This window comes from Ictalurus punctatus, chromosome 14 (genome assembly GCF_001660625.3).
Source record: "Ictalurus punctatus breed USDA103 chromosome 14, Coco_2.0, whole genome shotgun sequence".
NCBI lineage: Eukaryota > Metazoa > Chordata > Actinopteri > Siluriformes > Ictaluridae > Ictalurus > Ictalurus punctatus.
Genome location: NC_030429.2, coordinates 27556660 through 27579236, shown reverse-complemented (window position 1 = coordinate 27579236; position 22577 = coordinate 27556660). Strand labels below are relative to the sequence as shown.

General features: G+C 38.3%; 1 protein-coding gene across 32 annotated transcripts in view; it reads left to right on the top strand.

Annotated features, from left to right (window-relative positions):
• The window catches only part of LOC108274794 (uncharacterized), a 588939-nt gene that overhangs the window by 2743 nt on the left and 563619 nt on the right, over positions 1-22577 (top strand). The gene's annotated exons all lie outside the window — the stretch shown is intronic.

Genomic DNA, 22577 nt, shown 5'->3' with positions numbered 1-22577 from the left:
GAACGGAGGCGGAAGCAATTGTGGTTAAGAGCTTTATTAAAGAGAGATATGCAGATAAATACAAATCGTAAAACAGAGACGTAATCAGAAACAGTCACCGGGTCGGGCGATCGTCAAACAGGCATAAACGGGGCTCGGCAGAAATCGAAGTCGCGGTCACTGGAAACGGGGTCAAAACACAAAACAGGAAACATGAAACTATGCCTGGGAACTGGGAGCGGAAAACACCAGCGTGGTCTAAGAGAACTAATCTAACGTTAAACTAAATTAATCTATCGAGGTACGTAACGTTAACTATCTGCTATCGAACTATAATACTCCGTGAAGTGTACTGGGAGGCGAGGGGTATATATCCCGAACATAATCAGTGTTAAGTGCTGACAGCTGAAAACAATGAAGAGACACCCTCAAACAACAACAAATGACAGAACAGGGAGGAGACAGAACAGAAACAAAACAAACGCAAGTGTCCACAGTAAACAATGTCACAGTTATCAACATTCGCTCCGGCTCTCCAAGCGCGCTGCAAGCTGCAGCTCTGTCTAAAGGGGAGAGCGTGACACTTGGTTAATTATAATACATGGCCAAACTTATGTGGCCGGACCATTACACCCATATGTGGTTCTGACTTTAAATTAGTGTGGAGCTGCAGCATCCCAACCATTGAAGAGCAGCAGCAGAAAACCACGCCACTCACTTCAGACTGTAATGGAAGTTCGCATCAGTGCAGTTTTGAGTGTGTAATGGGAGTGTAATATTGTAGTAACATGCTTTCCATATCCACAAATAACACAACACACCAGTTACTAGTAACTAGTACAGTAATGGTTAAAAGTTGGTGTTTATTTCTAGTTCTTACTAAATATTAATTTATAATCATTATAATAATATTTACAGAAAAAAACTTTATATTAAAAATGTTCATTTTTGAAGCACTGGTGTAATAAGCAGATTTTTTGGCTGTAAGAGACTAAAATGGTGTAAAGTTTAAAAAGTCCACTATAATGTCTAATTGTTTGATATTACTCAACATTAAATGATATTCATATTATGATATTTTAACTGGAAAAGTTACATTTATGGGTAATTTTAATATGGTAATATGTCACTGCTACAGTTACTGATTATTATTGAGAACACATTAGAAAATTGATGTGTTGTTTGTAAACAAGTACAAACCAGTTTTACCATCCCATTACCTACTTATTACTAATTATTTAAAACAACAACAAAAAAACATGTTTAAGCTTATAATCTTATAATTCTGGTATCCCTGTAGAATTATTTACTCAAAACATGAAACGCTGGGTTATTAACAATTAATAATTATATGAGAGCATCTGTAATAGCACTCTAGTTATTTCATGATAACAGATGTTAAGTGTTTAATTTTGTTACAATAGAGAAAAATATTTTTGCTTATAAATAAAACATCCGTATTTCATTATTGGAAAAATGGACAAAATGTGATGTGTAATGTTTAACTGTGTTGTGATTTCATAAATGTGATTATACAGTACATAAAGACATTTGTTGAATAAGTCATATAATTGTGATTATAGGTGGGGTGACTGTTAGGATAAACAAGAGCTGTAGTAGTTTTTGCTCGACCTGTATTTTATAACACAATTGTTCATCTGATCTTTCTTTCCTTTAGCCGGGTTTTGGTCAGGAGTAGGAGTAGGAGCAGCTGGGACTATTGCAGTGATTGCAGTGATTGGAGTGATTGGAGTGATTGGTGCTGTGCTTTACAGTAAAATAAGAATAAAGCGTGAGTAGCACCGTATGATTAGAGGAGGACGCTGTGTTTGACACAAAGCTGTTACATGGTGTTTAATTCTTTAGCAGAATTAAACCAGAGGGCTGCTACAGAAGCTAAATTAAACATAACTTTGTGTCACTTTGACAGTTTTTAAGGATGTTTAAATTTTTGTACAAGACTGATGTGATTTATTCTTACAAAGAAATCCATGTAAATGTTTACAAGGAATAAAATGACAGCTTCTGCATTGCTTTCACATACAGATCATTTCCACAGTAAATTAACTAGACTTAACCCATTATTAAGATTCTGAAGTGAGTTCACTTGGGATTTTTTTTTTCTGCAGAAAACCGCAGAAACCCTGATCCTCCACAAACCTACTCGCTGCCTAATACACAAATAAATCCTGCAAACACAAGTCCAGGTGAGAATCATTGCTGTTTTAACCCTTCTAAATGTTCTTTAACCACCAAACTTAACTTTATGTTTCAGATGAAAATCCTAATGATCAAGGAGAACATCTCCTGCTGAACACATCACAGGACGATCGTGGTGAGTATCAGATGGAAACACTAATCCACAAGATGTTATCTGAAAGTGCTTTTTAACCCAAACAGCATCATCCTCAATAACTATCTAATTCATCCTTGTTTTCTTATTAGCCCTAAACTTGAGGATGTATTTGTTTTCGTTGCTATTTAACAAACATTATAATAAATGACACTGCAATTAGAAAAAGTTGTTCTGCACCTGATGAGAGCTGTAAACTGTCTCCTTACTCACTTTATCTCTTGTCTTGATCTGGCCTTGTTACACCCCCTGAACCTACTTGTGTTCACGAACACAGAAACCTGATAATTACATGAATGTGACGAGACCCATGTTACTGAAGAGATTATTGACAGAATTGGTGTGGACCCTCTGAACAGTGTGTGGTCACATTCAGAGCTATAAAGAAGCGTTTCCTGTGCTACTCTCTTTATGTGACTGCACTGCTAAAAGGGGTATCCTCAGCATCATGTGAAAGTCTTTACTTGACTTGTTCTTCTTTTCATTTAAGCTCTACTCATACTCACTATAAAGAATGGTTTGCCTTGACGTCATGTTTTCATGTTTTAGTGTTTCTAAGCTACATTTGTATTGTTTGTTTTTTCACTAAACTACAATCTGCACTTTCATCCGTCTCCACCACTGTTACATCAAACAATTATATTTACAGTGTATAGAACTTTAAGAATAGACATGACACAAAGCAACTTTACAGAAATCCAGATATATTTTTTTAATTAAAATTAATTTCTTTTGGTTTGAGATCATTTCTATCTGGATTTACAGAAATATCTAAATTTAAATTAAATTAAATTAAATTAAATAATATCTAAATTGATAAATTCATCCCTAATGAGCGTGCCAGAGATGACAGTGGTGAGTAAAAACTCAACAAAAATATAATGAAAAAACCTTGAGATGAACCGGACTCAAAAGGGAACCCATCCTCATCTGGGTGACACCAGTGCAATCGAAAAGGGCAACAGTGTAACCAGGAATTCATGAGCTTGTGAGAAACTTGAGTTATTTCTGTATTCATTATAATCTTAAATTTAAGTCTATTGTATCAAACTGAAGATATTAGCTGTTCAGTGATGGAGACTTGAGTGTAAACTGTTGTTAGCAATTGCAGTCCTAAGGCTATCCAAGCAAGAACATCCACAACCATCTTCATGGTTTTTAAGTGGTACCATCCTCAGTAATCTCACGGTGATCTTTAGGCTGTTCATGAGGTTCCATCCTCAGCATCAGTGAGTGATTTTCAGTTGATAAGAATTCCAAACAGAAGAACAGAACACTGGCTGCATTCGCTGCGTGCATTAGAATGAAATTATTAACATGTAAACTTTGCCAGTCCTAATAAAATTATAATAAACCTTTAATGCATCTTATCGCTCTGCATCACATCACTTCTCCAGAGATTTACATTAAGTACAACATATTGTAATGATTCACTGTCTGCTTCTAAACATGTCTTCTATATTATTTTACATCCGATTCAAATATACAGTGAATCATCTTGAGGGGAAAAAAGAAACACCTTCCTTCACTGATGGGTTTAATCCTGATCAATTAAAGACACATCCGAGTGGTGTAGAATGTATTCAGTAAAAATAACATGGAATTTATAGTTGTGCATCCTTTTGTTTCAGGTTCTGTGGTTTTGGTGGAGGGTGCTGTCCGATACAATCCAGTCAGGACAGATCCTGAGTAATGCAACTTCCAGCACAACAGTTGGTAATATCACTAACCCTAGCTTTCCTCTCACCTCCCAAACACATGCCAGTAGGGGGACTGGCTGTGCTACATTGACCCTACGTGTGAATAAGTGTGAACGCTGGCGTGTTTATCTGCTGCGGCTCTAAAGTGTTTTTGGTTGATATTTGTTTGTCTTTCTGGATTATGCTGTTCGACGTTGTGAATTTGCACCGTGGATTACATAGTTTATGTTTCATATGGACTTTTAATTTTCATATGGACATTTTATTTTGTAATCTTTTTTCCTGGCATGTCACCTACAGTTGTTATGCGCTGTTCTTCACAATATCTTTTTTATAATGTTTTATTCTGCAGAGGTTTATCATTGGAATTCATCATCGTCCCTGGCGGTCGGATTGATTTTCCTCCCTCCTTTCTATGAGCGCTAGTTTGCAGACCAGCTAAATTTAACAAGGACTTTAAAAGGATTTCCACATTGATTTAAACATTTTGCTGTTCGTTTTTAAAGCTTTGCATGGACTTGATCCTCAGTACATGTCTGATCTCCTTACCCCGAATATTGCCTTAAGATCTCTCTGATCATCCAGTCAAGTATTCTTTTCAGTGCCTTGTTCATGTTTATAAGCCAAAGGTGACCGGTCTTCCTCAGTAGCTGCTCCCAGAATCTGGAATAATCCCATTGTTCATATTAGATCTTCACCCTCTATTGCTATGTTCAAATCTTCTTTGAAGACCCACTTTTATACTTTATCTTTTACGTCAGTATTAGGGTGTAAAGTTCTCATTTGTCCACCGGTATTTGGTATTATTAAATGTTTGTTTATGAATCTGTTTTATACTATTTGTACAGCACTTTGGTTTGTTTCTGTTCTTATTAAAGGTGCTTTATAAATAAATTAATCCATAATTTATTAACAATGATCCTACATTCATACATAATGACATCTAATACCAACAGACTGCAAAGTTTACAGCCTACAGGTAACTGTTACTTTCTCATGAGGGTGAGGGAAGGAAAAATGCTAATTACATTATTGGGTTTTGGAAAAAATTTGCACCGTGGATCTGTTCCCATTTTGTGTTTTTATTGTTGACCCGATCTAATTTATTTATTTATTTATTTTTTACCTTTGTCCTATTTAGTTTACCCAGTTTGTTGATCACCTGACATTTTTACCTTTTTTTAACCTTGACTCTCTTATGATTTATTTCCCTGTTTTTTTGTTTGTTTGTTTGTTTGCCCCCCCACAACAACACTTTGTGCACCTTCACTTTGTGACAGGGCCCTATAGGCAAACTATAGGAATGGGGCCCTATTCAGTGTTTTAACAGATTCAAATTTTCAGCATACTTTATTCAGCATTAATAATTAAAAATATTTTGCATGTTTGGGGGCCCTTGGCTTCAAGGCGGTTGACTTCCTTTGCCTAGTGCTCGAGTTTTGAACAAGCAGGATAAACAGGTTCTACAGGGTTTTTGTGATTTCCATAAACACCTGCATATCCACATCCTCATGTACAAATAAATCCTTCACTGCACAAATATGACTCAGATTTCCCTTTATTTGCTGGGCAGATGATTAAAGCAGCTTACACACAAGACACAATCAAATTCAACCCAAACACAGATTGGAGCTGTAGTAGCACCTCAGCTGATCTGCTTCTTGTGGCAGTCCTAAGTGGAGGGAAACATTTATACAAATTTAGTAAATCCAACTACGCCACCCTGGGGGAGAACCAGGGAAATACTCCCAAATAAAGGGGCACAGAAGTTTTACCTACCAGGCCAAAAGAACGTGAGTGAGACGCGAGTACGAATATAAAAGTGACATTTTATCATGACACTTAATCATTAGAACTAGACATGTAAATATAAAATCGCTCTCCCATGAAGCACAAAAAAGGATTTTAAAACTAAGCACTTCTCCAGGCCCAGGCTTGGCAGGAACAAGGTAGGACAGCTACAGCTCGGGAGATCATCATTTTGTGTACACAAAACAAAGCTGTCTACTAGGAAAACACACTGTGGTAAAGTTCTACAAAAATCTTTAAGGGTTCCTCTAGAGGGACAACTGATTAACCTTTTAAAGGTTCTAATATTTTACTCCATTTTCTCCCAATATGGACATTTGCCAATTCCTGTCCACTAGCTAGATCTCCCTGTACTATAGTATAGCAGTATGCAATTTGGGGTATACCCATATATTTATGGCAGCTTGCCAAATTCCATTCATTCATGTTCAGTAAAGACTTTATCCTGGCAAGGGTCATGGCAGATTCAGAGTCTGTCCCAGGAACACTAGGTGCAAGGTGGGAATACACCCTGGATGTGATGCCCTATAGCTAACCCACTTCTTATGCAAAGTGACAAATTAATTCCTTATTAATTTCCAAATTAATTTGTTTACCAAAGAAAAAACATTAAATTGCACTCCCACTGCAGTTGTGGAAATGACAGGACTTGTTCATTCTGCAAGTGGAGGAAAACTAGCAGGCAGAAGTTAGCATTATATAGTACACATGTTACACTTCAGCATATGAAGTAGTCCAGTTTCAAATGACCTCTTTAAAACAAAATGATCTGTAGACATGTTTGTAGTCTCACTCTTCACCTTTCTCTCTCTGACAGGTGAATGTATTTGGATTTGGGGCCAGTGCAGATGGACGATGGCACCATTACTTTGACCACTGGCATCGTCAGTCCATTCATGCAGGTGAACACAGAGGGGGAGTTGAATATGATGTCATCCTGAAACTTGAGCAGCAACAGAGGATCAAAATGTATAAAGGATGGTGATAGAGTCAGGTAAAATGATCAATTTCTCCTTTGCTATTTGATCAAAATACACTTTTTTGCATTGAGGACCTAGTGTTGTATGTTGATAATTAAGTAAAAGTAAAGACTCATGTATTAGTTAAAGAAAACTACTAGAGTAATTGTATATTTTTGTACACAAGTACAAGAAGAAAGAACATTTGTGCCCCCAGAAAGATAGAAAAGAAATGTTTTTACCTGTTGTTTTACCAAAAACGCTTCATTACAAACTAAACAAAACTCCAGTGTGCTAGGTCCTTGTTCTAAACAATAATACACTTCTCATTATTTCTGTCAAACCGAAGGCTATTTTGAACAATGCCATTTTGTTTTGTGCTTTAGCAAAAATGGCAGAGCTATTAGTCATTTAGGCCTGGACAAAATGACGTTAAAATCCAATTTTATTATATATAAAGCCCGAGATGATGTAGATTGTACTCAAGCTATCCATACAGCTAGCTGAACACTAGCTGAACTAATTCAGTAAACAGGGTACTAGCTGCTACTTGATTTAGTCAAAATTCATTGCTTGTGAGTTTGTTGATGTTATTTAAGGACACTTAATCCATCTTCCATTGTCACTAACACAAGACAGCTAACAAGTTGGCTAAGTCTGAACCTTGAGTCAGATCTTTGAGTTGACTCTTTGAATAGAATCTATGAATCAGACCTTTAAGTCAGATCGGATTCGGCTTTTTGAGTCAGATATTTGAGTTGAGCCTTTGAGTCTTTCAGTCGGTTCTTTGTGTCTTATCTTTGAGGCTTTTGTCCTGAATGTCTGAGGACATTTCTTATTAGCAATGAGACAAAAACAGTAATAATCAAGTACAGCAGAAATATTCAGTAAACTGACTTAAGTATAGTCACAAGGATGGACTGACCCGTCCAAGGTTTAAACATTTATCCTGCATGTACAGTACTACTGATCTCTTTCCATTTTATACCATTGCAACTGTAACATTTACTTTCCCAATATTAAAACCTGAAATCTACAGTACCTTTGTCTTTTTCTCCGTAATGATCACTATGATTATTATTGATTGAAACAGAGCCCCAGTGTCACATCCCATGCCTGGGGATCCTCCAGGTGTGTGTTGGAAAAGCCACTACTTCTCTGGTTTTTGTTTTTACCCCCCACAGATGATGCCTTTTTGAAAGACACTTTTTAAGCGTGAATCATATCGACTCAGTCTTTCATGGTATTGCTGAGTAACAGAGCTTCATTTAAACTCAGTGGCTCTCGACAGCACACACTTCTGTACAGATGACTGTTTCCTTTCTCTAATACACTTAATCCAATTCATTATCTCATTATCAAGCCCTTCGTTATCTGGATCTGGTGGGATTGGACGTTAAATACGATATATACAGTACTGTGGGAATGTAAATCAGCAACATGTTTACTTTTTCTAGATTTATATCATGCAAAAAAGATAAGCTGCATATGTGTACAGTACACGGATGCACATTGTACAGTAGGTATACAATTGCAGACTGTTACGCACTATTTGTCTAATGTATTAAGTATTTAAACCATGTATTTCTGTAAAATATTAATATTGACTACACAATGTGTAAAGTGCAGCATTATGTTTCATCCTGTGATTGATCAGTAATAATTAAATCTCATATTTCTTGGAAAAACTTGGCAGAATGTTCCTGTGTCCATTGTTGCCAGGCGTGTGTACGTCTTCCTGCAGCAGCTCTTTATTGTTTAAAGTATTAGAGCTGAAGTCAGCTTTCTCTATTGTATCCATTGTGGAGTACATAAAAGGATTTATTTGCACCTCTGGCCTTATTGACGGAGTTGATCTCAGCACCTTCTCCAGTATTGGACAGTTCCAGAATTATTGGCACCCTTGATTTTAATAAAATAAACAGTTGGAGAAGCAGGAACTTGCCTAGAACTAAAAGCATCTGGCAAACTAACTGCACCCTTCTGACTGATTCAGATGTGCTCCACTTGCAAAGAGTCAGAAAACAATGGATTTGAGACATGGTGGCAACTGGATGACTTTATACATCTCAATGCTATCTAGTGAAGAACAGGTTGAAGTGAAAAGGTGCTGGGTTGTTTATATTGGTGTTACTTGTAATATATCGCTCACCCAAATGGACTCATGACTTTTTGTCACAATTTAATGAGCTCATTCTTTCCAGTTCTAGGTGTCCTGCTAGGATTGTGCATCCATGTTGCTAAAACCTGTTCTTTGTGCACTGAATGTTCATACTTTGCTGATACAGCATATTGATTTTCTGACTGACATTTACATTCATACACTCGATTTCTCAGAAATCTGTTTCTGGTTTTTCCGGTTACCAAACCTAACAAAACAACTTTCCATTTCTTATTGCAATACACACTACTTCATCCACTCTTCTTCAGGCTTCTCCTCTCTAATCTATCTAATCTATCTTGTCCTGATGAAATTGTCTTACAAAAATCTACCCAAGAGTCACCAAAGCATTTTAGTACTATTGAATATTGAAAAGCCTTAACGAAAACCTTGTGCCTAATTGTACTACTTGTGATATAAAGATACTTTTGATACATAATAAAAAATGTTAATTAAAACTATGAAAAAAAAATTAAATCAGTCTCAGCTACTCCAGTGCTTTACTGGACCTACAGTCTTCCCTCTGGTAATCATAAAAATCCGACTTTCATAAAAATTTATTTTAAAATGTCTATACACTGCATGTGTCATGGCCCCCAGGTGCAATCCACCTTTGGCCACTAGAGGGCACCTTGACTGTCCTTGTACAACTTCTTCCCCTGTTGTCTCCCTCCATTTCCTGTCTCAACCATCCTCATGTGTTTGTGAAGTTCCCTGATTGATTAGTTCCCTATTTAAATTGCTTGTTTTTCTTCTTTGTCACTGGAGCGTTAATTCATGTCAGGTCATAATCTAGAATTCCTCTCAGAAGATAGAAAAAGTCTCTGTAAAAATTAAACGAGGATAAAGCATGTCAGGTTTTTTTTTTCAAGCTCTAATGTGGAAAGTTTTTTTTTTTTTACACAATTTATTTACACATGATTCATTTATTTACACACTTTTCACAAGCACAGGACACAGCATGAAATACACTTTCGCACACTTTATAGGATCCCACATTACACTGTTTGTAACTGTAAGATCTTTCAAATGAAAAATATAGACATTAGCATGTGATTTTATTTGTTTTATTTATTTCCTCCACATCAGAATGAATATATATATTTATTTATTTATTTTATTTTTTTATGGGGAACATCACCACCACTAGTGATTGTAAGATGTTTTTTTTCTTTGAGTTTCCATACTTTTCTAATTATATTAACAGGAACAATGTACACATTTAATGTCCACATTAAATTCAATTCCATTAAATTCCATTTTTTTTCACTGAATCTCGAAAAATAATTAAATTAAGAAATGTGTTAATTGTTTCTATTCTGTAAAAAAGCACCATTTCTATTCAGAAAAGATTCAATCATCACTCGGCAGGTTTTGGTATGCAAATTAGCCGGTGACGTCATCTACATTTTTCTCCTGAAAAGAGTTGCCTTCAGTTTGAGGCGTTAGCATTAAAGTGTACCTTTTTTTTTCAGATATCACCTTTCGTGTAGTGTTATGTCGCTGTTTGTGAATGTAAAACATCTGCAAAGTTTCAAAAATCAAAGCGCATGACAAATGGAGTTATTGACTCCCAAAAGAAGGAACCGATTCTGAACAGCTGAAACGAGTCGTTAGTGATTCCAGACTTTACTTCCTGTATTCATCTACGTAGGTTTTTAACAAAAAACCCATCATCTGATCAAACAGTTTTGACCCGCCTTCAAACACTAGAGCTGTTTTCGCCAGTGCCCCTTTATTTGGAACATCTTGCGCCTCTGGATCACAACCTTTAAGTATGATTCATTATTTATGAATATATTTTCTACCGAGTTTCACCCGATTTTTAACTTTATAATCCTCCAAACACACACACTAGAAGATTCGCTCAGAGCGCGAGAACACACACCTGTCCATAGTAACGATTTCACAGGCACGAGGTCTCAGAGAAACTCGCGTTTCATCAAACATGACTTGAGTAGAGGATATCACTCGCAAGTCATTTTATTTATTAGCCTACGGAAGCCCTAAGTGGCCATGCATTATTCATTTTTTTTCTGTTGTTTTCCGTGATCTTGACATAACCAAAATCTTTTTTCTCACTGTAATTTTATTGTGAGAAAACCTGGTGCTTTGTGAGTGGGTAAATGTAATAATGTCCCGCTGTAGAGATGGACTTTGTCTCCACATTAAGAGAGGGAGGGATGTCCCTTCTCAAGTGTCTGACACTAATGTGGAAGTCGTCAATCCTACAGGGAGGAGGTATTCTTGTAGACCCCCCCAGAAGTTAGCATCACCCTGATTCCCTCGACTACGGCGCCCCCCTAGTGTCAGGTTAAAAAAAAAAAAAAAAACAGCCGTGTGTATTCCGTACCCTCGGTTTTGTAAACCGTGGGCATCGTGTTAAAGTTGGGTTTATATCGGACATTCGCTGTACATTCGAGCTTCTCTCTTCTATTTCTCAAGAAATAAACACACAAAAAGGACATAATGTGTATTGTCTTAATAATGTGTATCAAGTGAACACAGAACCAATACAGCTGAAAATATTTTAAAATTTTCTCCCGTTAAAGCCCGGAAGCGGAAGCGGGCTTTGGGAAACGCAGGTCATCAGCGCCTTATAGTAATGGAGTCAGTAAGGGACCATCTAAAAAGTGCATGACATGGGCAACTGTATAAGATTTTTATATGGCACAATAAGTTTATATGTGTAAAATAAAAGGTATATCATTAATATATATGCTATAAAAATTCGTTATCCATACTGTATCCCAACACCGGAATAAGTTAGATATCCTATTAAGTAGACGAATATAAACTTAGTAGTTTAATATTGTACAGTTGCCCAGGTCATGCACTTTTTAGACGGTCCCTTACTGACTCCATTACTATAAGGTGCTGACCTGCGTTTCCCAAAGCCCGCTTTTTTATTGTTATTTTTATTTATTATTACTATTATTTTTAATCCTGAGTGGGGTATTACTGATGTATTTTATGGCAAAATATAAAACCTGAACATATATTGAGCTTGTGTTAAGCACAGACCTTAAATCAGGCATTTAGCCCCCCAAAAAACCCCATTGACTTCTGGATGATGGATGTCCAGTACACCGGAAAATCGAGACCACGAGAAAAAAATAGAAAAAAAAAAATAATGATGCATGGCCGCTTAGGGTTTCCGTACACACCTGGTTCCACCTGTCTAATCATTTTGCCTTTCAATAGACTCAGATGTGTCTCTGCTTGTTTGGAATGAAAACCTGCAGCCAAACCGGTCCTTTCCGGATAAGATTGGACACCACTGATTTAATACGTCATTTGTGACACTGGAGGAAAAGTCATGCTGCAATTTAAATTATGAGCATGTTAGTGGTTTTTATATATATATATATATATATATATATATATATATATATATATATATATATATATATATATATATATATATATATATATATATACACCTCGGATGCATGTAAATCTATTGTATGAGAACTTTGAAACAAAATTAGACACGTTTCAAATCCATAATAGGTGTGTTTTAATGCTAAAAACCTGAAGTCATCCTACAGCCTGTCTCCGTTCTGTCATGGGCTGAGGTACGTAAATATCCTTATTTTATCCACACAATATGTTTTATATTGTCTTTAAAGTATTTAAGGATGTTTACTGGACGTGTTGGTGAGTATTTCCGATTGTGAATTGTAGAGTTTAGGAGTTTAGCGTCGTTTATTCAAGCAGGTGAGCCGCTGTGTATTAGTGTACACAGGACCCGAGTATAGGGAGATAAACCTGGATCACTTCTACATTAATGAACACACAAGGAGAAATAGATTTAATGAGAAACAGAGTTCATGTTAAACATGTTGACCAGGTGTTTCTCTCCTGAAAGAGAAGATGGACATCATGTGCATTCTTAAACTGTTATTAACCCTTTGCTGTCGAGCTCAAAACCTGATTTCAGATCCATATTTTACCTCCATGTTGGTTAATGATGACAGTTCTGTCACATGCTGCTGCTCAGTAAGTTTAAACGGGATTAGTTTAGTAAATTTAACCACAAACAGGGTTAATTTGATCGTTTTGGCCACCTGGCAGTGGATGAAGTGCTCTGGTCTACAGCTTTAGGTTGTAGAAGTTGTTTGTGTTTATTGTCACATACTCGTACAGTACAGTGACATAATAGGTTGTTTTTGTTTACAGTTTGTTTAGGATTGAGATGTCTGCTGTGGAACAGTAACCGCGTGGTTCTGCTGGGGTTTGACCTCACACGTGTTGCGGTGTTTCAAGCTAATGAATGTTCTTAATCTTTATATTTGCTATATATGGTCATTTCCTTTCAAACAATCTACTTCCTGCTTCTGAAGAAAACGTTACAGTTGAAAGATTTGTGAAAATTTGAACTCGGAAGGTCGTGAGTTCAAATCCCAGCCCTGCCAAGCTGCCACTGCTGGGCCTTAACCCTTAAATGCTCAGTTGTCTAAATTACAGAAATGTAAGTTGCTCTGGATAAGGGCATCTGCCAAACGCAAATAATAATACTAAATAAATAAATAAATAAATAAATAAATAATCCATCACTTGGTAGTATAAATGGAAATACAGGAAGTGTATTCAGAAATGTGGCAGGCAGATATTCCCAGCTGGAGTGGAGCTCTGACATGTTTGCTTTGCTGTCTCTTTTTGTTATGAAAGCAATGACCAGCAGAGGGCGCTACTGGCTTAAATATCTGTTACACAAAGAACTCCTTGAGCATGTAAAGGCATGATGGCAGCCATTTTAGAAGAGATTCTCACCGCCATTTAATGGTTCCCACACGGTGATGTTAAAAGTATTGAGTAAACCGATCACTGTCTCGCTGTTCTGTGGGCAATTTGTATACACCTGTATAAGGTAGTATGGTATTGTATAGAATGGTATAGTGTGGTATTGTAGTATGGTATGCGCCTTGTATAATCAGAGTAAATGCATTGACTGCACAGAGTGAAGAGATTTTCAGTTATATTCTTTGATTATGTGCGTGCATCAAAGTGTAAATTGATATTTAATTTATATATGAGGATTACACTGTTCTCATTTGTAAGTTATTAAGTCAACTGGATGATTCTGTATTCAGACCACTATGTCAATTGAGAATTTTTTATCATTATATAAAAAGATATATTTTTGATGTAATATTATTGTTGCATATGGTATGGATAATGATGTTAGTTTGTGTAACTTGACAGTTGTTTGTCAGTGTTTCTGAGGTGTGATTCAGACTTATTATTGGAACTTCTCTAATTATTTGCACTTCATCTGTTAAGGAGTAAAATTCTATCTAAATAATGTGATTAGTGTGTTGTTTTATGTAGCACCGTGGTCCTGGAGGAACGTTGTTTCGTTTCACTGTGAACTGTAACAGCTGTATATGGTATAAATGATAATAAAACAATTTGAACTTGAAAAAACCTGGTCATGTGGTGATAATGACAATCTAAATTTAGATTTCTAATTAATAAAATTAATGCAGGATTTACTGGAAGATCTGAATGTCTGAGAGTTGAAACTTAAACACTGACTGACTTCTAATATACACCAGTCACCCATAACATTTAAATCTGCCTGCCTAATATTGTATAGGTCCCCCTTGTGCTGCTAAAACAGCTCTGACTGAACGAGGCATGGACTCAACAAGACCTCTGAATGTGCCTCCATGGATCAGACTTGTTTCTCCAGCACATGCCACAGATGCTGGATCGGATTGAGATCTGGGGAATTTGGAGGCCAAGTCAACAGCTTGAACTCTTTGTTCCTCAAACCATTCCTTAAACCACGCCGTGTAGCAGGGTGCATTATCCTGCTGAAAGAGGTCACTGCCATTAGCCTTTGACATGAAGTGGTGTACATGGCCTGCACATTATTTTGGTGGTACGTGTCAATGTAACATCCACATGAATGCCAGGACCAAAGCTTTCCAGTTGTCCTCCCTTAGACCACTTTTGGTAGGTACTAACCACTGTATACTGGGAACACCACACAAGACCTGCCATTTTGGAGATGCACTGACCCAGTCAGTGGTTTCCTGGTAACATGACAAACTGCTTTTTTTGTCTCATTAAGTTTAAGTGAAAGGAAAAATAGAGGCTGCTGAGGGAGCAACTGTTTATAGCTGCTATGAACTAAGTGAGAACAGGAACTGACTTGTTCAGCATACTTTGCACAGCATTACATAGAACTATAAATAGAAGCATGGCACGTCATTATACTGAAAACCTTTATCTAGAATTCAGAAACTAAATAAAACACGTTACTGTGGTCCTGAGGACCTGTTTTGATGAAACACTGAAACCACAATGATACTAAAACCACATGTCCTGAACAGGAAATAACCAACAACTGGGTAAAATACATTATGGATGGACTGGCACCCTGTCCAGGGTGTACCCCGCCTTGTGCCCGAAGCTCCCTGGGATAGGATCCAGGTTCCCCGTGACCGTGAAAAGGAGTAAGCGGTAGAAGATGGATGGATGGATGGACTTTCTTCTTCCAGTCAGTAAATATCGCCACCTACCGGCACCATTCTGCAATGAGTAGCATTTTAAAGTGGGCAGCAAAAAATATATCAAGGAAGTGTAGAATAAAGAAGGTAAATAACTTCCTAACAATAAGATGTAGTGGCTTTAGCCCTGAGGTTACTACAGTATTTTATTAAATTAATATGGATTAATTACAGGGTAGAAATAGTTACTTTCCCAAAAAATACCTTCATGTTAGCTGACTAGCAAACCCTGTCACACTAGCCTAGCGTGTGTTAGCTGGCTAACCGCACATCAGCTTACTGGAAGATCCACAGTTAATTCAGAAAATGAAAGGTGATTGTATGAAAACATACATATTGTATGAAATTATTTTTTATTTTTATTTTTTGTACCTCAGGATTGTTTCGTAGGTTAGCTAGTTAGTATAGGGTATAAAGTGTAATCAATGTGTGTATCTACAAAGTTTACTAATGTTTGGATATGTTCATCAGGTATAATCTGGTATGTATACCCAATGTATACCCAACAGTTAAGAATTACTTGTGGGAAGCATTATATAAACTCATAGTACACTTGTTGGTCAAGTTATAAGTGTGTATTGAGTTAGAAGAATTCTGTGTCTTACTAAAGAGTAGGCCTAATTCTTTTCTATGTCAATCCGTACCTCTGCACAGCAGGCATAATCTAAAACTATAAAACACTTCTAACACGTTGTATTCGAAATGTGAACATTAAGTGCTTTGTGTTTGTCTAAAGCAGCTTCACTCTGTGGCAGTAAATTAAGAACCGTGTGTTTGTCTGAAGCAGCTTCACTTTGTGGCAATAAAAAAGCAATTATGCACATTCCAGAACTGGGTTTCCAAACAAAGCCCCCTAAGCTTGCACATCAGTGTCAAAAGAAGAGATAAGAATTCCAGGAGGAAAGAACAAGATGAGGCTATAGGGTGAATTATGTAACACAGTAAAAAACCCAGGTCTGGTCAAACTTTTAAAGAACATACGCATGCGCTACAAATATAAGGTATCATATGGGTGAGAATAATTAGTTAAAGCGATGGAGATTGGTCTGTTCTAGAAAGAAAAGGTGAATGCCCCACCCAGGGATAATTTTACTTTTATATAAAGGTATATAAAGACATGTTTGTGTATGTATAATTCAGACCCGCTGCAGACTGTCTCACTTTATTGTTTCAATAAAGTTGTGTTACTTTTTGACATCTACAAGCCCTCTGTCTCTGAATTTTTTTGACTTAGGCTGGAAGGATTGATTTTCCTCAACATTATACGATCAGACTTCTGGGCCTGTGACTAAACACTGCTGTTGTGGATTAATGAACAACGATCAATTTTTTTCTTCTGTATCCTCTGATTTTCCGCAGCCCCCCACCATCCGACTGATTAGCAGGGCTGTGGTCACGTACTGCAAGCATTCAGCAGCTTCCCCTAACATACATCCCCCCTCCCCCCAACATAACACACACTGTTCTTGGTGTTCTCAAGTTACTGAAAGAGTAATTACTGATTTCACTGCTCACAAGAAGATGCAGACAGGTGACAGATAAAATGTAAAATCATATAAAAGGAAAATTTTAAGAAGAATTAGGATTATGCCTTGTTTGAGGATTTGGCTCGTGCAGCTTTACATAGGGAGGAACATGTTTTTAGCACCACTGGAAACTCTATGTTGAAAGTGAGGAGTGGAATATCAGTCCATTTCATTTGTACAATGCCATTTTAGTTGATCTCTATTCTAGTGCTTTTAGCTATGAGTACATTTCAGTGACACGTCTAACCTTCATTCATATCAATCACACTGCAATACATTACATTTCCAAAACTGGCAGCAGAAAACAATTGATGAATTTTCACCCCACTGCAGAGTTTCTAAATGTAATTGGGGCAGTAGAATGCACACATGTACTCATAAATCTTTGAAAAATGCATTTATTACACAAACCTCTCGTAAAAGTGCCAAATAAATTATTTTTGTTTTGCTTCATGTAACAGTCCCTCTATTTCATTGAAGTTCAACTTTAGATTTATACACATGCTCCATGTTCTCCACAACACGCAGCGCCAAGAGCCAATGACCTGGCTTTTTAAAGTTATTTACCGTATAAGGCAAGTTCTGGGCTTTCTTTATGCAAATGAGAGAGGCTGTGAACAAGCTCATCAATTTAGAATGTGTGAGACTTCTCACACATTCAGTGAGTGAGATTTTAAGTGAGACTTAACGGTCATTGTGTACAGTTGTGTGATAAACACCAATTTTCTTGAGTAATGGTGGCACTTACACACAAATATTGAACTTGTTTTATGCACACTTTGATAAAAGAGACCCCCAGGACTTCTGATGCCTTGCTGGTAAAGAAGTTGCTAAAATAGTGTTTTTTAATAATATTTTTTAAATGCATTTTGGCTGTGGGACATGGTAAAGTGTCAGCTGTGGACGTAGAAGAGGCGGGCTAAACTGGCAGATAATGCGTGATGATTTGTGTCTGTTTGTGCTTTTAGTGCCTCCCATTACCCACGAGCGAAAGACAGGCATGCACACGCACGCACACACCAGAACCTGAAGATGTGAAAGCCACGAGTTTTGTTGCTTCTGCTGAGTTTTTATCTACAGTGGTGCTTGAAAGTTTGTGAACCCTTTAGAATTTTCTAAAACATCATGATTTTCACACAAGCCCTAAAAGTAGACAAAAAGAACCCAATTTAAAAAAACAAGGCAAAAATATTATACTTGGTCAATTTTTTATTAAGGAAAATGATCCAATATTACATATCTGTGAGTGGCAAAAGTATGTGCACCTTTGCTTTCAGTATGCGGTGTGAGCTCCTTGTGCAGTAATAACTACAGATAAACATTTGGGGTAAGTGTTGATCAGTCCTGCACATCGGCTTGGAGGAATTTTATCCCGTTCCTCAGTACAGAACATCTTCAACTCTAGGAAGTTAGTGGGTTTCCTCACATGAACTGACTGCTTCAGGTCCTTCTACAAACCTGCACTCGTATAAGAGGTGAAGGGGCCTAACAGGCAGGGTGATGGGTAATGGAAAGTGTATCTACAGACTGATTATGCATATGACCACAGATCTCACAGACACACATCAAGACAGTGTTCATTAGCAGAAAACAACACCCAAAACACTTCTATATCAGCTGGTGGTGTTAATGACCATAAACCCTCCATAGGAAATAACCCACACCTTTGTAAACAAAAGCTCCATTACAAAAGTTTCAGAGTGCATCTCTTGGGTTTAGACCCATTTCAGTTTCTTTGCAGAGCCCAAGGGTTCACACCCACCTCCACTCCGGCACTGTGTCAGGTTTGATGTTTGTTTTCACCCATTTCTTACAGGAATGACTATAATTTTAACAAAGCACTATTTTATTAGACATAATGATTAAAAGGAGAAAGAATTTGAACTTCCATATTTGTTCTGTTTGACTCCAGCCCTACATCTGTGGCACGTCCTCCATCCAGAGTAATTATTCTGTTGTTGTTAAACATGTTTACAGGCTGCTGAGTAGGTGACATAAGCACATTTCAAGGTATGTAGATGTACCTACTCAAAAGTGTTGGAAACAAATTCGGTACTATTCAGGGTGTATGTGCAGAACCAAAAGGCAGCAAGAAGGTGGGCTTAAACCCTTGAATGTGACAAAGAAAATTAAAGAGGTCTAAACCCCTTTTATGAAGAGATGTACTGAATCTTTGTCTTTCTAAAATCCCAATATACGCCTCCACATCAATGGTACCATCACACATGTGCAACTCTATTATGCAAGTAGGAAGCCACACATCAACTCTATGCAGAAACGCTAATGAGTTCTCTGGGCCAGAGCTCATCTCAGATGGACTGAAAGGCAGTGGAAACGTGTGTTGTGGTCAGATGAGAACACGTTTAAGATTGTTTTTGAGAAAAACTGACCCCGAATTCTGAGTGCCAAAGAAAAAGACCAACCAGACTGTTATAAGCGGAAGGTGTAAAAGCCAGCATCTGTGATGGTATGGGGTGCATCAGTGCCCAAGGCATGGGTGACTTGCAAATGTGTGAAGGAACCATTGATGCGGAGGTGTATATTAGGATTTTAGAGAGACATATGCTGCCATCAAGGCAACGTCTTTTCCCAGGAAGTCCATGGTTATTTTAGCAGGACAATGACATGCCTCGTCCTGCATGTGCTACAACAGCGTGGCTTCGTAGACACAGAGTGTGTTTGCTTGACGGGCCTGCCAGCAGTCCAAATCTGTCTCCTATGGCCCATCGTAGGCTTAGGCTAAAAATCACATTAGCATAGTGTGTGTTAGCTGGCTAACTCAACATCAAATTACTGGAAGAGCCACAATTAATTCAGAAAATGGAGGAGGTGATTGTATGAAAATGTACATATTGTATGAAATCCATCCATCCATCCATCTTCAACCGCTTACTCCTTTTCAGGGTCGGGGAACCTGGAGCCTATTCCAGGAAGCATCGGGCACAAGGTGGGGTACACCCTGGACAAGGTGCCAGTCCATCACAGGGCACAATCACATACACACTCACACACCCATTCATACACTACGGACACTTTGGACATGTCAATCAGGATTGGTTCATAGGTTATCTCGTTAGCTCACTGATGTATTAGCACGCTAATGCTAGCTCACCAAAACTCTCTAAGGCTAAATGAACTATCATGAACTATACAGTTCAATTAACTTTTTTTTTTCTTAGTTCTTCTCGTCCTGTTTCTTTTTTTTTGTCCCATAAAGACACATATTTCTTGTGGTGGTGAAATTTCTGTAACACTGATATCATTTATCGTCATTTTCACATTTAGGAATAAAAGTTGTCCTGAGGCCATCAGTCTGATCTCAAAACCGCTTCTGAAGTTTATTACTCGATCAGACCTGTTCCTTTTCACTGTTCCTGTGTGAAAACAACACGATTAAGAAACACAATCAACTATGTTGTTAATAAACTACTGCAAAAGAGACATTTACCACAAAAATCACAATCTCTCTCTCTCTCTCTCTCTGCACATGGGCGGTGCAGGAGTGAGTGTGGTGTGTGGAGCGCGTGTGAACGGTTTGGCATTTTGCCAAAGTTTTCTGCGAGTTTGTTTTTATTTTATTTTATTTAACTTATTGAATGTTAAGTTATGTGAGTTATCGGTGATTGGTGAAAGTTGGGAGTGGGTAAGAGGGAGCGGGACGCCATGGCCCCTGAGGCCGGAGGGGAGACACTGTCTCTCCTCCATGGTGTCAGGTGGGTACCGGAGAATGGAGAACAGGTGGAGGAGGTTCTGCTAGCGATGGGAGAGCAGGTCGGGTGTGAAAACATCGACTCCGCCTCCCGAATGAACAAAGTGGTGGTTGTTTTTCTAAAGAAAGAAAGATTCGCCAACACGCTGTGTGAAAATGGAATATTGCTGAAAGGTGTCATGCTACATGTTACCCCTCTTTCTGCCCCTGCGACATGAGTCGTTATTTCAAACGTACCCCTCTTCATCAAAGACGAGCTGATAATGAAGGAGCTGGCCTGCTTCGGAAAGCCCCATGACTGATCTTCCGCTCGGCTGTAATAACTCGGTGAAACACGTCCTGTCTTTCCGGAGACAGGTTTATATGTTTATTAACAACCGCGACCAAAAACTGGATGTTAACTTTAAGTGTAAAGTCGGCGACAGCAGCTACAGCGTTTTTGCCACCACGGAACGCCTGAGGTGTTTTGGGTGTTGGGAGATCGGGCATAAAAGGCTGAGCTGCCCACGCAGAGCGGTGCAGCCTGGGAGCTCTGGGGGCGACATGGCCGGGTACAGCAGCAGCAGCAGCGCAGAGACAGTCAGCGGGGGAACACCGGAGAACAGGAGCCTGGGGCAGAGGGGGGGTAACGACACACCGAGGTTACAGCAGGAAGAGGTCAGTGACGAACACAACACCACTGAAATAATCACAGCACCCAGTGACAGCACCAACACCCGTGCCCATGATAGTAATAAAACCAACACCGCAGACAGCACTCATAGCAAACCCTACACCGCTATCGCTGTCGGAGACAGTGACTCCACACAAGAGCAACAGAAGAACACACAGGACAAGAACATTGAGAAAAATAAAACTGAACTGGAAACAATAACATGGTGGAGGAATCGTTCAAACAGCCACAGCACAATGTTGAGAAGTTGGAGGACTTGGGCCCAGAGTGCAGTGCAGGAGCTACAGGAGAGGAACCCCTCACAGACACGGAGGAGGAAGACATCACCCCAGAACAACCACACACATTTAACTGTCCAGAACAACCTGAACCTGTTCTACACCACAGAGCAGATCAACCGGTTTCTAGAACTGACTAAAGGAAAACAAAATACTGACAAACTTCTTCCCAGACTGGAGAAACTTCATCAGATCTGTACAACACACCATGGGCGTAATGTCACCAAGGAGACGCTACAGATTGAGGGGGGGGGGTCTATGGGGCTCTTCTTTTAAAATAAATAAATAAATAAAAATTTAAATATGTAAATATACCAAAACTGATGTACTAAATGTGTTAAAAAGTCAAGTCTCTCTCTCTCTCTCTCTCTCTCTCTGAGTTTCGCGGGCGCGCGTGTTGCCTAGTAACGCAGAGGTTCAGGGCTCGAGCGGTCCTCGCGCGCTGCTGTCCCTCAGTGAAGTGATGTTTCTGTGGTGAATGGAGACACAGTGTACCGTGTTTTAGGAGAGAGTAAAAATAAACAACCAGAATCCGAATAAGAAATAATTCTTCTGTGAAGTATCACCTGAATCACACAAGGGGCTCTGACACATCTCCACTGAAGGATAGAATTCGGATTAAACCCCGAATATTTTTTCTTCCTAACTTTTTTCTCACAGTGTACTGAAGCTGTCATCCAATCAGAGCGGGGCAGGCTGTAGTGCTGCTTTTTCATTGGTCAGAACAACAGGAGCAAAACTAAAGGGTACTAAAACATTGTTTTGTTTGTTTGTTTATTTGTTTGTTTGTTTGTTTGTTTAACTTTAGATAAACACAAGTTAGATTTCTGTATTCCTCTGTCACTGATGCTTGAAATAATCCACATTTCTGCAATTCAGTATGAACATGATGTATAAATATCAACAAAA